We start from the raw sequence: 14329 nt of genomic DNA, 5'->3' as shown, positions 1-14329 counted from the left end.
CAACACTACCTAACCTTAAACACGTTAAAAATAATTGGAGAATATAGAACATTTTATATGTGTCTTGGGAAACGCATACCCAGTTATCGTGCTGCCGCTAAAATGGTCCCGCAAAGAACCCACCAATCAAAAAAGAGAATTATCTTTACGCACGATTTCCTTAACTGGATGCTGCGTTTCCTGTAGGCTTGGTTGGTTACATTTTTCGTACTTCTAAAATAAAAATATATTGCGATTGGATGTTTGCCCTCCATAATTTCATTATTGCTTATAATATTCCTTATTAAAAATGGCTTGGGATCTTCCTACATGATCTTCCACAGGCTTTTGTTTCGTTTGGTGGAAGACATTTTTCAATCTGATAACAGATCCAACTCATTTCTTTAGGTGTTAATGTGATCCTCGGTTGTTCATCAGGATACGATTCGGGATTTGTACTTAGCTGGAAAGGGGGAGTGATCGAATACTAATCTTGTTGCAGAATATCGCGGACCCACTCGCTGGTCTGCAAATTGTTGGCAAAGTTTTCGTAATTTTCAAATGCTGATTAAGGCTTAATTAAAGGTCCTGCTTCATCGCATTCACCATTTCTTGCAATAACGACCTCACCAACAAATTTGATGTCTAATGTGTATCGTGTAATTGTAATCCATTTCTACCAAATGAAAATCTTCGGGTATGTTTTTTCATGTTCAATATGTAGGGTTTCGAGATATCCACAGTATTCTCTATGGTTTTATTGATTGGAAATTTGATGTTCTGTTGTGCAGGGAAAACCACTGTCAAAACAAGTACTGGAAGCTGTGAATTACGTTGGCCATCTACAGCGAAAAATCGAAGACATTTCAGCCCAAAGAGAGAAAATGAAGGTTAACTCTGATCGAAATGCAAATGTTTCTTCCAACAAATTTTGCAATAGAACTCCGCTGTATGGAGGGTCGAATCGGGAACGCCCTGTAGAGAAAATAAACTATGTGGGTTCGGGCGTTCAGATCTAGACTAACACTTTGGAAGATGAGACTGTGTATATTCTATTGGCGTTAGAAGAAGGTGGGCTTGAAGTTGTGAGTGCTCGTTCATCTGCCTCCAACAACAGACTTTACCACACCGTAAATGCCAAGGTAATTTCTTAAAGTCTGGTCAGTGATAACATTTTAATGTGGATACAAGCAATAAGAAAGTAAGTTTATTATCAATTTCTGTTTCCGGAATTTTGGTATTTGAAATCTATTTACAAGTAGTCTAGCTCTTGTGATAAGATAATCTTAAAAATTAAAAATATTTAAATGAAAACCATTTATTCTGCTAAAACTCCGAGGCTAAGAGAAGTCATGGTTTTATGCACACCTTTTGCATTGCTAAAAATCTAAAGTTTTGGAAGAATTCCAGCTCCTTTTTGTAGATAAATAGTAGGACGCCTTTTATGCACACCTTTTGCATTGCTAAAAATCGAAAGTCCGTAAGAATTCCAGTTTTTTTTGTAGATAAATAGTAGGACGCCTGCTTTCTATTAAGGTTATAAAAATTTTACATCGACATCTCTTTCGCCAAAGTATAAAAGCACCTGCTTCTCTTCCTGAATGGTTTTTTTAACGATGTAGGTGTTTCATATGTATACTTTTAACATCCACACCCTTTAACAGAATGTTTAGCCTTTTGATAAGTACATACCACACCAAGAATCAAGATCCAAGGACCACAAAAGCTCGAGCATAATGCGTCTATACTAAATAACAGATTTGTCGGAAATGATTTCTTGATAATCCGAATAAGAGTCGTTGGAAGTGAATATCTAGTGATAGATCATTCAAGGTTGTCAGAAGTGTTTGAATAATTGGAGAATGAAACAGACAGTACAAAAATTAGTAGCGACCTTAGTAGAGACTGGTACGATTCAATTCAACGTTTTGATTCGTTCGGATTCAATTGTGTCATATCTACATACTCCCTCTTTCTTTAATATATAGTTTATCGTTGAATGATAATGCCATTGCAAAACCCATAAAAGGAATAGTTTCCCATCCAGAAGCTACTTTACCATACTCTGAATTAAGCGGTTTTAAGGACGTTTTTACAAGGGTTTCTCTTGGCGTGGTTTTGGAAGTATCGGCGAACGGCTATTTTTCGGACACGGGATATTCACCCACTCTCTATTCCATCATCTGGCTTATATTCACAGCTACTTTAGCATTGTGTTAAAATTCACATGATCTTTTTGTTAAGTGAAAATACTTTTTTTTTTTTTTCACAGGATGAGATTTTGGGTCTAGAATTAAGATGATAAAATATAGTCATTGAATTTTTGATCATATTCACCTCCTTTCCATTTTGAATTAGTGTAAAAACTTAAATCGTTCAAATCTTTATCACAATATTTATACTAAAATGATAATTACCCTTGATTTATTGAACCATCTTTTTTGTAATCTTCAAGCGGATCTCGCCAGACACCTTAACAAAAAGGGAAATATGATACGAGGTTGAATATGAATTAGATAAATAAAGATACAAAGAAGGTTCTTATTTTTGGAGAATTATATAGTTTACATTTTTTATTCTGAATTTTTGTAATATGTTTATTACTTATTTAAGTTGAGAAAGGGAACTACCATTATCTTTTTCTAAGGCCTAGATGCTTAGAATGGAATGCAATAAATGAAGATTGGTCATTTTAAATATATGTAGCTATTTTTAAACATGGAACTAAATCATGACTATCTCTAATAAAGACAAAATCATGACTATCTATTAATGAGGCATTGTCATTATCCACTAATGAGTTGTCAAAGAGATTTAGGTGTGGAGGTGGTTAGTTACATGCTCTATATATTTACAATATGACATCAATACATGCTTTGAGTGTTAATATGGGTGAGTAGATATTATTGCACACAAATCTCTGTAGCACTCCATTCCACAATGTAATTTTACAAATATAAATAGATAAAATGTTGTGTCAAATTAGGAAATTTTTGTTAGCAACATTTATTTGGTTGAACAAATATCTCAACCAAACACCAATCTAGGAAGCTAACTAGTTTGAGAGAATAGATCAAACCAACTAGACCTCAATAACCTCCTAACTAATAGGAACATGGTCCTTCTCATAGAGACTATACCTTTAGTTGAAAAATAATTCAATAGTTAAATATATGAGCACACCAGCCAGTTGGATTTGATCCTGGGCCTGCCCAGGATAACTCTCACCAGTTACCGATTGTCCTAGTGTTAAAAAAAAAAAAAAAAAAAATATAAATATATGAGCACACCCATAAGACAAGTGGGAGTTATATAGTCTAACACTTCCCCTTAAGAATTACTTTTCTTAATCTACAACAATTGAGGTCTTCATCTACATCTTTACCATGGTACATGCTCCACCACAAACTGAAAAGCCTCCTGATTAGCAAACTCTACATCTGGTCCAACCTTTCATATTTACTCTATACCTCAATCATGCAAACATCACCAAACTATTGATGTCCATACAAATAAACAACCATCCACCAGAATGATTGTGTACCTAACTGTTGAAACCATTGGTTATCTAGGATGTCCCTTGACATACATGGTTCATTCAACTTTTTGATAAACTCCCCCTAAATGTAAAACTTCACCTCTCATATTCTGGAACCAACACATAGCCCACTCTTCAAAGTGTTAAAGGACTTCCGAACATAGGCTACTAAACTAAAATAGGAAAAGTCATTACTAGGGACACATGATAAAGCGATGTGCATTCTTCTCTAGGTCTTACAACAATATGCCCTTTACAAGTTACATAGATATAGCTATAATACATTATCCAACTCATGGTGATACAACGTACAAACTACTTCAAGGGTTATCCCACCAATTCAAAAATATCATATAAAAATGCTATAACTTCAATGTGTGAATCACTTTACAACATGGTCATGAGCATGTTTTATTCAACACACCATTCAAACTTTTTCCTCTATTTTTCCATCATTTCACTTTTGTTATTTATGTTCCAACAAATATCCTATATTTCCTTCCTCATTGTTTCCATAACCAATGTCATATGTTTCCATAATGCAACATTTTCAAGTGCAACTCTTGTACCAAACTCGAATGATCTCTTTAATATATCTAAGAATTCTCTGACCTCATTACTACAAAATTATCATTCCAAAATATTATTCCTGCAACCAACACTTGGTTTCTCAAATGAGAACAATGCAGTTCATTTTCACATCAAAAAGTATCCATGCTCCTCCCTTCATCCGAGGAATTATGATCATGTACTAGTTGGAAAAAAATCTTACCAGTGATACCTCAAATCGATCGAGAACCTATTGTACTCCAATGCCTAGCATCAATATGACCATGAAGACTAATTATTTGGCCATCCTATGGACTTATTTCTATCTACCAAGATACATGGGTTCCATCCACTCTAGGAAAGTAGCCTAGATACATGATGTAAGCATATTATTCTTACATTCTCTTTGCACTTACCAATCAGGCCTTATAGTGCACCATTCGAAAAATAGTTTAGGGAGAAAAAACTCATAGCTAGAACAACCTTCCAACTGCAACACCTTATACTATGTAGACTCAAGAATGATTTTTACATCTAAAAAAATTGTAGTTGTAGTACATGCATCAACAAGAGTTAGTAACAGATGAAAGGAATACCATTTTATTTCACACTTACATATTGAGCATCTTCATCTTCAACTTTAGCATAGTGGTTCAATCTTTATCTTAGTTTTAGTGATTATCTTTGAAATCCATGTTTGACTTGTTATTTCTTAGCGTGACAAATTCTAATAAAACAACTCCACATTGAGATCGCTAATCTCAATATGTACATTCACTTTGATTCCAAGACATAAACTTTAACATTACCTAGATTACCAATTTTTTTTTTACCACAATTGTATTAGATTTTTTGCCACGACTCTTCTTTACCTTGAAAATGAGGTTTCTTTGAGATTTTATCATGTTGCAATTGGATCCTTAATTCTAGAATCTTTCAATCTCAACTTTTCCTCTAAAGATGTAGATTCCCCTCTATTAAATCTGAACAATACCAAATACCATCATAGACAACATTATAAGACCCAAGACCCTTCCCCTACTTGTTATCCAATTGTTAAGTCTTACTATGGAATTCCATAGTCCAAACTATAAACATCCATTTCCAACTTTTGGATAACACTGTTGCATGTGCTACTTCCACTATTTCATGCCACCAACAAGAAAACATGCTTGATTCCTCAAGCATTTACATTCCCCAAGATCAATTGTATGCAACTTTTTTCTCATCCTTCTACATGCTAGATTTTGCACCTTCTTCCAGATACTTGTCACCTCGTTACAAAATTCTATCCAATAACTCACCAACTCTCTCCAAACATCAATTTCCATCGCAGTTGTCATCTTGGCTTTAAGATGATTTTCAATCCATCATGTTGGCTTTTGATTTCACCTTTGTAACCCTTGACAAAGCAGATGTGGCTTAAATGGCCTCTATCAACCATAAACTACATGGGTTGTATAGTATGAGACATAGGATATGCTCAACTATATTCAAACAAACTTGAAACATTCCCATTAGAATTACCCGCCTCCACATCTTGACCATAATAAGGAAGGGGGAACTCTCCATTTTTAACAAAGTTGTTGCTATGTGAAGGCATAGAGTCTGTCCCATTTCTATAAGATCAAAACATAGACAAATAAAATCTTAAGTTAACATTGAAGACTTATCACGTCATCCAAAACTAGACAATGCTTGATGCACAAATTGTTCAAGGAAAGACATTGGTAGCATTATAAAAGATCTTCCCAATCTCGAATCATCTCAATACCACAGAGTGCCAGCCTCTCCAAGGCTTGGTGATAGGAAGACTGAGGACTCAACATTGACTCAGGCCAATCAAAACCAACTCCTCTAAATTCTTACACTCTCCCAATGTAAGGAAAAAATGGAGATAATTTGCCTTTCTACTTTAACTGATGCAGACTCACATCAACCATTAATTCTATTTTCTCCATAGAATGATGTCTCATCTACTTTTTGGTAGAAATGACTTCAATTACGAGTAATGGACAAACACATTAATAGAAAATTTACTATGCTCTCCATGTCCTAAGGCCTCCCTCCCATGCTCTGATACCACATTAAAATGAGATACTAGAGATTATTGCACACAAATTTATGGAAAATTACATAATTGTGTAAATATAAATACATAAAATATTATTTTAAAACAAGATTTATTAGATACACAATTATTTGGTTAAGAAAATATCTCAATCAAACATCAATCTAAAAAATTAATTAACTAGAGAGAATCTTTCAAACCAACTACTTTACACTAATAAGAACATACTCTTCATAGAAACTAAACTCTTCCTAGAACATAAAATTCTCTTCCTAGAAACTAAAATTTTACTTGACCAATAATTTAATAATTAAAATGTGATGACAAAAATGTGAATTAAATAAAAATTATAAAATCTAAAATAATAAATTAATCTTTTGTTTCCATATTATTATGTCTTGATTATAATCTATCTTCACATGGTATAAAAAACTCATAAACTTACATCATAATTTTCCATAAAATATATTAGAACTCGAAAATAAAAACTCCTTAATCTTATTAAATATTTTAGAACTTGAAAATATATAGAACTTGAAAATAGCTGATTAAACATGAAAAACTCCTTAATATTAAAAAAATTTAGTACTTCTCTCTTCATGATATCATCGATAAAGATGATAAGATAGTACAAATCTAGTTGTCATTACAATAGATCTCTGTGTTGGAAACATAGTAGATAGAAATAATATAAAAGACAAAGACAAAGGAACAAGCTGCATCCAGAATGTAGAGTTAAGAAGTTCCACTTGAAAGCTCCCCACTGTCAAGTTAGGAAAATTTAGGAAAAGTTGTGTCAAGTTAGAAAAATTTTCTTAGGAACAATTATTTGGTTGAGCAAATATCTCAATCAAACACCAATCTAGGAAGCTAACTAGTTGGAGAGAATAGATCAAACCAACTAGACTTCAATAACCTCCTAACTAATAGGAACATAGTCCTTCTCATAGAGACTACCTTTAGTTGAAAAATAATTCAATAATTAAATATATGATCACACCCTTAAGACAAGTCGGAGTTATATAGTCTAACACTTCCCCTAAAAAATTACTTATCTTAATCTACATCAACTGAGGTCTTCATTTACATCTTTAACATGGTACATGCTCCACCGCAAACTGAAAAACCTCCCAATTAGAAAACTCTACCTCTGGTCCAACCTTTCACTTTTACTCTATACCTCAATCATGAAAACATCACCAAACTATTGATGTACATATAAATAAACAACCATCCACCAAAACACATGGGTACCTAACTATTGAAACCATTGGTTAGCTGGGATGTCCCTTTACATACATGGTTCATTCAAATTTTTGATGAACTCCCCCTAAATATAGAACTTCACCTCTCATAGTCTACAACCAATGCGTGGCCCACTCTTCAAAGTGTTAAAAGACTTCCTAGCATAGGCTACTAAACTAAAATAGGAAAAGTCATTAGTTAGTAGGGACACATGATAAAGGGGTGTGCATTGCTCTCTAGGTCTTACAACAATATGCCCTTTACAAGTTACATAGATATAACTATAATACATGCTCCAACTCATGGGGATACAATGTACAAACTACTTCAAGGACTATCCCACCAATTCAAAAATAGCATATAAACTTGCTATAACTTCAATGTGTGAATTACTTTACATCATGGTCATGAGCATCTTTTTTTCAACACAACATTTAAAAATTTTCCTCTATTTGTCCATCATTTGACTTTTGTTGTTTCTGTTCCAACAAATAACCTATAAATCCTTCTTCATTGTTTCCATAATCAATGTCATATGTTTCAATAATGCTTCCACAAGCATTATCAAGTGCAACTCTTGTACCAAACTCCAATGCTCTTTAATATATCCAGGACTTCTCTGGCCTCCTTACTACAAACTTATCATTCCAAAATATTATTCCTGCAACCAACACTTGGTTTCTCAAATGAGAACAATGCAATTCATTTTCACCTCAAAATGTATCCATGCTCCTCCCTTCATCTGAGGAATTATCACCACGTACCAGTTGGAAAAAAATCGTACCAATGATACCTAAAATTGATCAAGAACCTATTGTACTCCAGTGCCTAACATCAATTTGACCATGAAGGCTAATTAATTGGCCATCCTATGGACTTACTTCCATCTACCAAGATACATGGGCTCCATCCACTCTAGGAAAGTAGCCTAGATAGATGATGTATCCATATTAGTCTTACATTTTCTTTGGACCTACCAATTAGGCCTTATAGTGCACCATTTTACAAATAATTTAGGGAGAAAAATCTCATAGCTAGAACAATCTTCGAACTACAACACCTTTACTATGTAGAATCAATAATGATTTTTACCTTTAAAAAATTGCAGTAGTATATGCATCAATAAGAGTTAGTAACAGATGAAAGGAATACCATTTTATTTCACACTTACATATTGAGCAGATCTTCATCTTCAACTTTAGCATATTGGTTCAATCTTCATCTTATTTTTAGTGATTATCTTTGATATCCATGTTTGACCTGTTATTTCTTAGAGTGACAAATTCTAACAAAATAACTCCACATTGAAATCGCTAATCTCAATATGTACATTCACTTTGATTCCAATACATAAACTTGAACATTACCTAGATTACCAATTTTTTTTACCACAATTGTATTAGATCTCTTGCTAAGACTCTTCTTTACCTTGAAAATCAAGTTTCTTTGAGATTTTTTCATGTTGCAATTGGATCTTTAATTCTAGAATCTTGCAATCTCAACTTCTCCTCTAAAAATATAGATTCCCCTCTATTAAATCTGAACTATAGCAAATACCATCATAGACAACACTACAAGACCCAAGACCGTTTCCCTACTTGTTATCCAATTGTTAGGTCTTACTATGGAATTCCATAGTCCAAGCCATAAAAATCCATTTCCAACTTTTGGATAACACTATTGCATGTGCTACTTCCACTATTGCATGCCACCAAGAAAAAAACATGTTTGATTCTTCAAGCTTTTACTTTCCCCGAGATCAATTGTATGCAACTTTTTTTTTCATCCTTCTGAATGCTAGCTTTTGTACCTTCTTCCAAATACTTGTGACCTCATTACAAAATTCTATCCAATAACTCACCAACTCTCTCCAGACATCAATTTCCATTACAGTTGTCATCTTGGCTTTAGAATGATTTTCACTCGATCAGGCTGGGTTTCGATTTCACCTTTGTAACCCTTGAAAAACCAAGCGTGGCCAAAATGGCCTCAGTCAACCATAAACTACATGGGTCGTATAGTATGAGACAGGATATTCTCAACTATACGCATTCCCAGTGGAATTACCTGCCTCCACATGTTCACTATAATAAGGAAGTGGAAACTCTCCAATTTTAACAAAGCCATCACTACGTGGAGGCATAGAGTTTGCAGAGAAAATTGATCCCATTTCTATAAGACCGAAACACAGTTAAATAAAATCTTAAGTTAATGTTGAAAACTACATCTCATGATCTGAAACTCGACAATGCTTGTTGCACAAGTTTTTCAAGGAAAGACATTGGCAACATTATAAGAGATCTTCCCAATCCCCGATCATCTCACTGTCACAGAGTGCCAGCCTCTCCAAGGCTTGGTGATAGGAAGATAGAAGACTGAACATTGATTTAGGCCAATCAACACTAACTGATCTAAATTCTTACACTGTCTTGCTATAAGGCAACAATGGAGATAATCCTCCTTTCTACTTTAACTGATGTAGACTCACATCAACCATTAGTACTATTTTCTCCGCAAAACTATGGCTCATCTTCTTTTGGGTAGCAACAACTTCAATTAGGACTAATAGACAAACACATTAATAAACAATTTACTCTTCTAAAGATTATTGCACACAAATTTATGGAAAATTATATAATTGTGTAAATGTAAATACATAAAATATTATTTTTAAACAAAACTTCTTAAATACACAATTATTTGATTAAGCAAATATCTCAATCAAATATCAATCTAAAAAATTAATTAGGTAGAGAGAATCTTTCAAACCAAATGCTGAACACTAATAAAAACATACTCCAAATGAAAACTAAAATTTTACTTAACAAAAATTTAATAACTAAATATGTGATGACACGAATGTGAATTAAGTAAAAATGATATAATCTAAAATAATAAATTAATCTTTTCTTTAAAAATGATATAATCTAAAATAATAAATTAATCTTTTCTTTCCATATTATTATATCTGGATTATAATCTATTTTCACATGATATACAAAATCTCATAATCTTACCATCATAATTTTCCATAAAATATTTTGAACTTGAAAATAGCTGATTATACATGAAAAACTCCTTAATCTGAAAACCTATTTAGTAATACTCTCTTCGTGATATCATCGACAAAGATGATAAGATAGTACAAATCTAGTTGTAGTTACAACAGATCTCTGTGTTGTAGTCATAAAAGATAGACATAATATAAAAGAGAAAGACAATGGAACAAGCTGCATCCAGAATGTAGAGTCAAGAAGATTTCCACATGAGAGCTCCCCACTGTTGTCATTAAATATATATGCAGGATATTAAGAAAATTGACCAAATGGTTTTTATATACCATCTGTATATATTAAGAAAATTGATCAAATGGTTTTTATATACCATCTGTCAGCCTTAGCAACTCCAATTCATTCGTGTGGATCAATATCTATTCGCACCAGATCTGCTTCTACTCTATATCAGGGGTCTGCTCTCAGCAAAGTAGACCAGGTCCTTTTTATTGGGTTCAAATTGTTTTTTTTAAGAGAATATGTTCAGATCCGTTTTATTATGTGGCATGGAGCCTCGATATAAGAATGAAGGAGTTTTAAAGGTTGTCGATAGTTATTGGTGTCTCGTCCTAAATATTGCAGTTTGATGAGAGACAAGAAATACATTAAGATCTGATTATTTCTAATGATGTGTGGACCGTGTGATCTGCAGGAAAATTGGGAATTGCATTTGGATGAAGAAGTTGTAGGCTGAAATCCTAGGCCCAGTAAGATCGATCGGCCTATCCAATCGATCTCCAGCAGAGGGTACTCCTTTACACGCCTGTATCAGTGGCCTTTCTATTTGCAAATCGTGGTTTTGTGGATTTGTTGTATGGTGTCTCTTTAGGGTTCCACTTATTGCTCACTGTCATTAACGGTCAAAAGACCACGAGGTGCCTGCACAAAACATAGATTATGTCTGTATGTTATAAGCTATAATGGTGATTGATATTTCTGAGCTACAGTTTATGTCTGTATGTTATAAGCTATAGTGGTGATTGATATTTCTGAGCTACAGTTTCATTAATGCAGAGGTAAATACAAATACAAAATCTAACCAGTAACATATACTGCCCTATATATTAATAGAACTATAGCTTGCCCACTATCGTTACCTCCCACGACTCCTTTCATGTCACAACAGCTGGACAGAGAAAAACAGACTGCCCTATATAATATTAGAACCATAGCTTGCCCACTATCGTTACCTCCCACGACTCCTTTCATGTCACAACAACTTTTCATGTCACAACAGCTGGACAGAGAAAAACAGACAAACGAGGATTGTTGTACTGTGTCATCCACCTTCAGTAAGTCATGAAGTATTCCCAAAAAATATCCGAACAACTTTTCATGTCACAATAACTGGACAGAGAACGGACAAACGAGGATTGTTGTACTGTGACATCCACCTTTAGTAAGTCATGAAGTATTCCCAAAAAATATCCGAAGACCCATAGTGACCCGGCCGACGCCTATCCTTTATATACATTCTCCTTAAATGTGAGCTTTAAGCTTCCGCCTACAGATGACCTGGTCTAATGAGGTTATAAATTGTACAGTACGGTTGGCTGACAGCAGGTACAGATGACCTGGTCTGATGAGGTTATCAATTTGTTTAGATGGTTAATTTTTTTAATTATTTTTTTCTAAAAAATTAAATATGGGAATGTTTGAATAGGTTTTTTTTAAGGATTGTAATAGATTGAGCACCATCAAATAAGTGTGTAACTCAAAATTTTGAAGCCTGTAATTATAATTAAAATTTTCAAATTTTTACCAAATTTTCTCAAAATAATACCAAAATTTCCACTATTGTCTGATAGGCTCCTCTATTACCGGGAGTTGCCACTTATGACAGATCTCGTTCTTGGTCAACGGTCTCGTCTTGTGCTTCAACTAATGATCTCAAAATTCAAAGCTATTTCTTGCCATTTACTGCTGGATTGACACTAGCCCACCAGGCCGAAGTTCACCACGTGCAATCCCCAGCTGTAAAAGAAAGAGAAAATTCGTTGGCTAGTTTAACAATATTATCCGATAGATCGGTGGCCAGTCAACATAAACATGTTTGAAGTCACCAACGGAGATGCCAGGTAACTCTTTATGCCCAACGAAATATTCAGTTTTATCGGTTGTTTCTTCATTAATTTTTCACTAATTTTTTCTTTCTATTTATGTTTATTTTTTCTTTCTATTTATGTTTATGGATTGCAAACAAAGGTTATTTGCATGAGTCTATTTCTTTTTCAAAGGTTTTTATTTTTATTACCTGCATATGCAGAACAAAATTTATCTACACTAGTACATGAGACTATTTCTCCTTTTAATTTTGATTTCCTTTTATGGATTGCAAATTAAAGACATCTACATTGGTGCATCAGGCGATTTTCCTTGCTTTATAGTTGGATATGAATACCTTAATTCGTGTAAACATGTTTGGATAGATTGTTGGAAGTTGTACTAAGTGACCCAATGAAATTTAAAGTAAGATAAATGATGTTTTACTTTAAAATCTTATAATTGACTAAATGTAACGATTATTTTTAATAAAAGATTTAAAGATTTGTGGGTTGTATTTATTTTTTTAAGAATTTATTTTCTTTAGAAAAATGGAGAAAAGGGATGGTTGGAAATATTAAGAGGAAAGTAAACCATTATTTTGTAAATTTCTACAATTTAAGTATCAAAATAATTAACCAATAATATCACATTAAAGGAACACAAGATATATATGAACAATATATTTATATTACAATGGAAGTTAAAGGGTCAAAACCCCAAGATATACCAGCTCCCGCTAGAAAGAGAGGACCACTTTCTGCAAGAAGCTACAACTTCTTTTCCTAGCACTACCTTGCCACCTTATAGAATAAAAGATAAACATAGAAAGAGAGGACCATTGTCTGTAAGAAGCTACAACTTCCTTTCCTAGCACTACCTTGCCACCTTATAGAATAAAAGATAAACCTAAATTTTCCTTCGCTCATGTACCAAGGACAATGACCCAATTACAACTACATCCAAATCCTCAAATGATTAATGCAAGTTCCTTCACTCTGTATTTATGTCAAATACTTTATCCAAGACTTCAACACGGGTTTCAATGATCTACTTTGCTATAATTATTAAAGTTCATTTCAAGAAATGATCTGCTACAAATTCAAGATTTGCTCAAAAAGTATGCTACAAATGTTGCGTCTGACTTGCCTTAACACATGTCAAGGGTTTGCTTCAATTCATCAAAGGTCTACCACTATTTATATGTCAAGGTCCACTCTTTGCTTCAAAACAAATATTAGAATTTGCATCAATAAAATTCAAGTATAGGTCAACAAGTGCTACTTTATCTTTTCCACAAATTTTCTACAAGGGAAAACAATAAAAATTGCTCCATAACATGTGAAAAATATGCACCAAGGGTTTTCTCCTCTTTGAGAAGAGTACCTTCAAGGTGACATCAAAATTTGGCTTCAGAAGTGCCCTAGCTAGGGTCGAAAAATTGCCAAGATCTTGACCTTAGGGTGATGCCGAATTAGACCTTAGATAGGTTTAGTGAGGAATAAAAAAAACTCCTTTTTTGGTCAAAATTCCTCCCAGTAATTATACTTTAGACATAGGATGGAATAGACTCGAAAATTCTTACGAAATGCAGACAACATTAAACTTATTTCAACCTTCCTTTTTGATCTAGAACTCGGCGTATGTATCAACTACAAAATTCAGCTTATGTCTCTGCTATAACGCTACATTAGGGCCATAAAATAGGCCAATAATTTTCTAAGATACTCAGTCTTCCTCAAGGACATGAGCTAAGTTGAACTTGGGTTAGAAATAACTTTAAACTAGTTTAAGACTAAGGTTTTCTCCGTGATGTTGTATTAGAAATGTTTCACAAATTTGGCCTTCGTT

The 14329-nt window shown here is 33.6% G+C and overlaps 1 long non-coding RNA gene across 1 annotated transcript; it reads left to right on the top strand.

Annotated features, from left to right (window-relative positions):
* Nucleotides 1-310: 310 nt before the first annotated feature.
* LOC149229881 (uncharacterized) lies at nucleotides 311-11338 on the top strand. The gene is made up of 3 exons (XR_016247331.1): nucleotides 311-676; nucleotides 771-1121; nucleotides 11088-11338. It is a non-coding gene; the product is annotated as an uncharacterized LOC149229881 (long non-coding RNA).
* The last annotated feature ends 2991 nt before the right edge of the window (nucleotides 11339-14329 follow it).

The sequence above is a fragment of the Pinus tabuliformis genome, chromosome J, assembly GCF_031772625.1.
Source record: "Pinus tabuliformis cultivar Carrire ecotype Pingquan chromosome J, CPIR1, whole genome shotgun sequence".
NCBI lineage: Eukaryota > Viridiplantae > Streptophyta > Pinopsida > Pinales > Pinaceae > Pinus > Pinus tabuliformis.
Note: the sequence above shows the minus strand (reverse complement) of the source record. Positions and strands in the feature narration are given on the sequence as shown.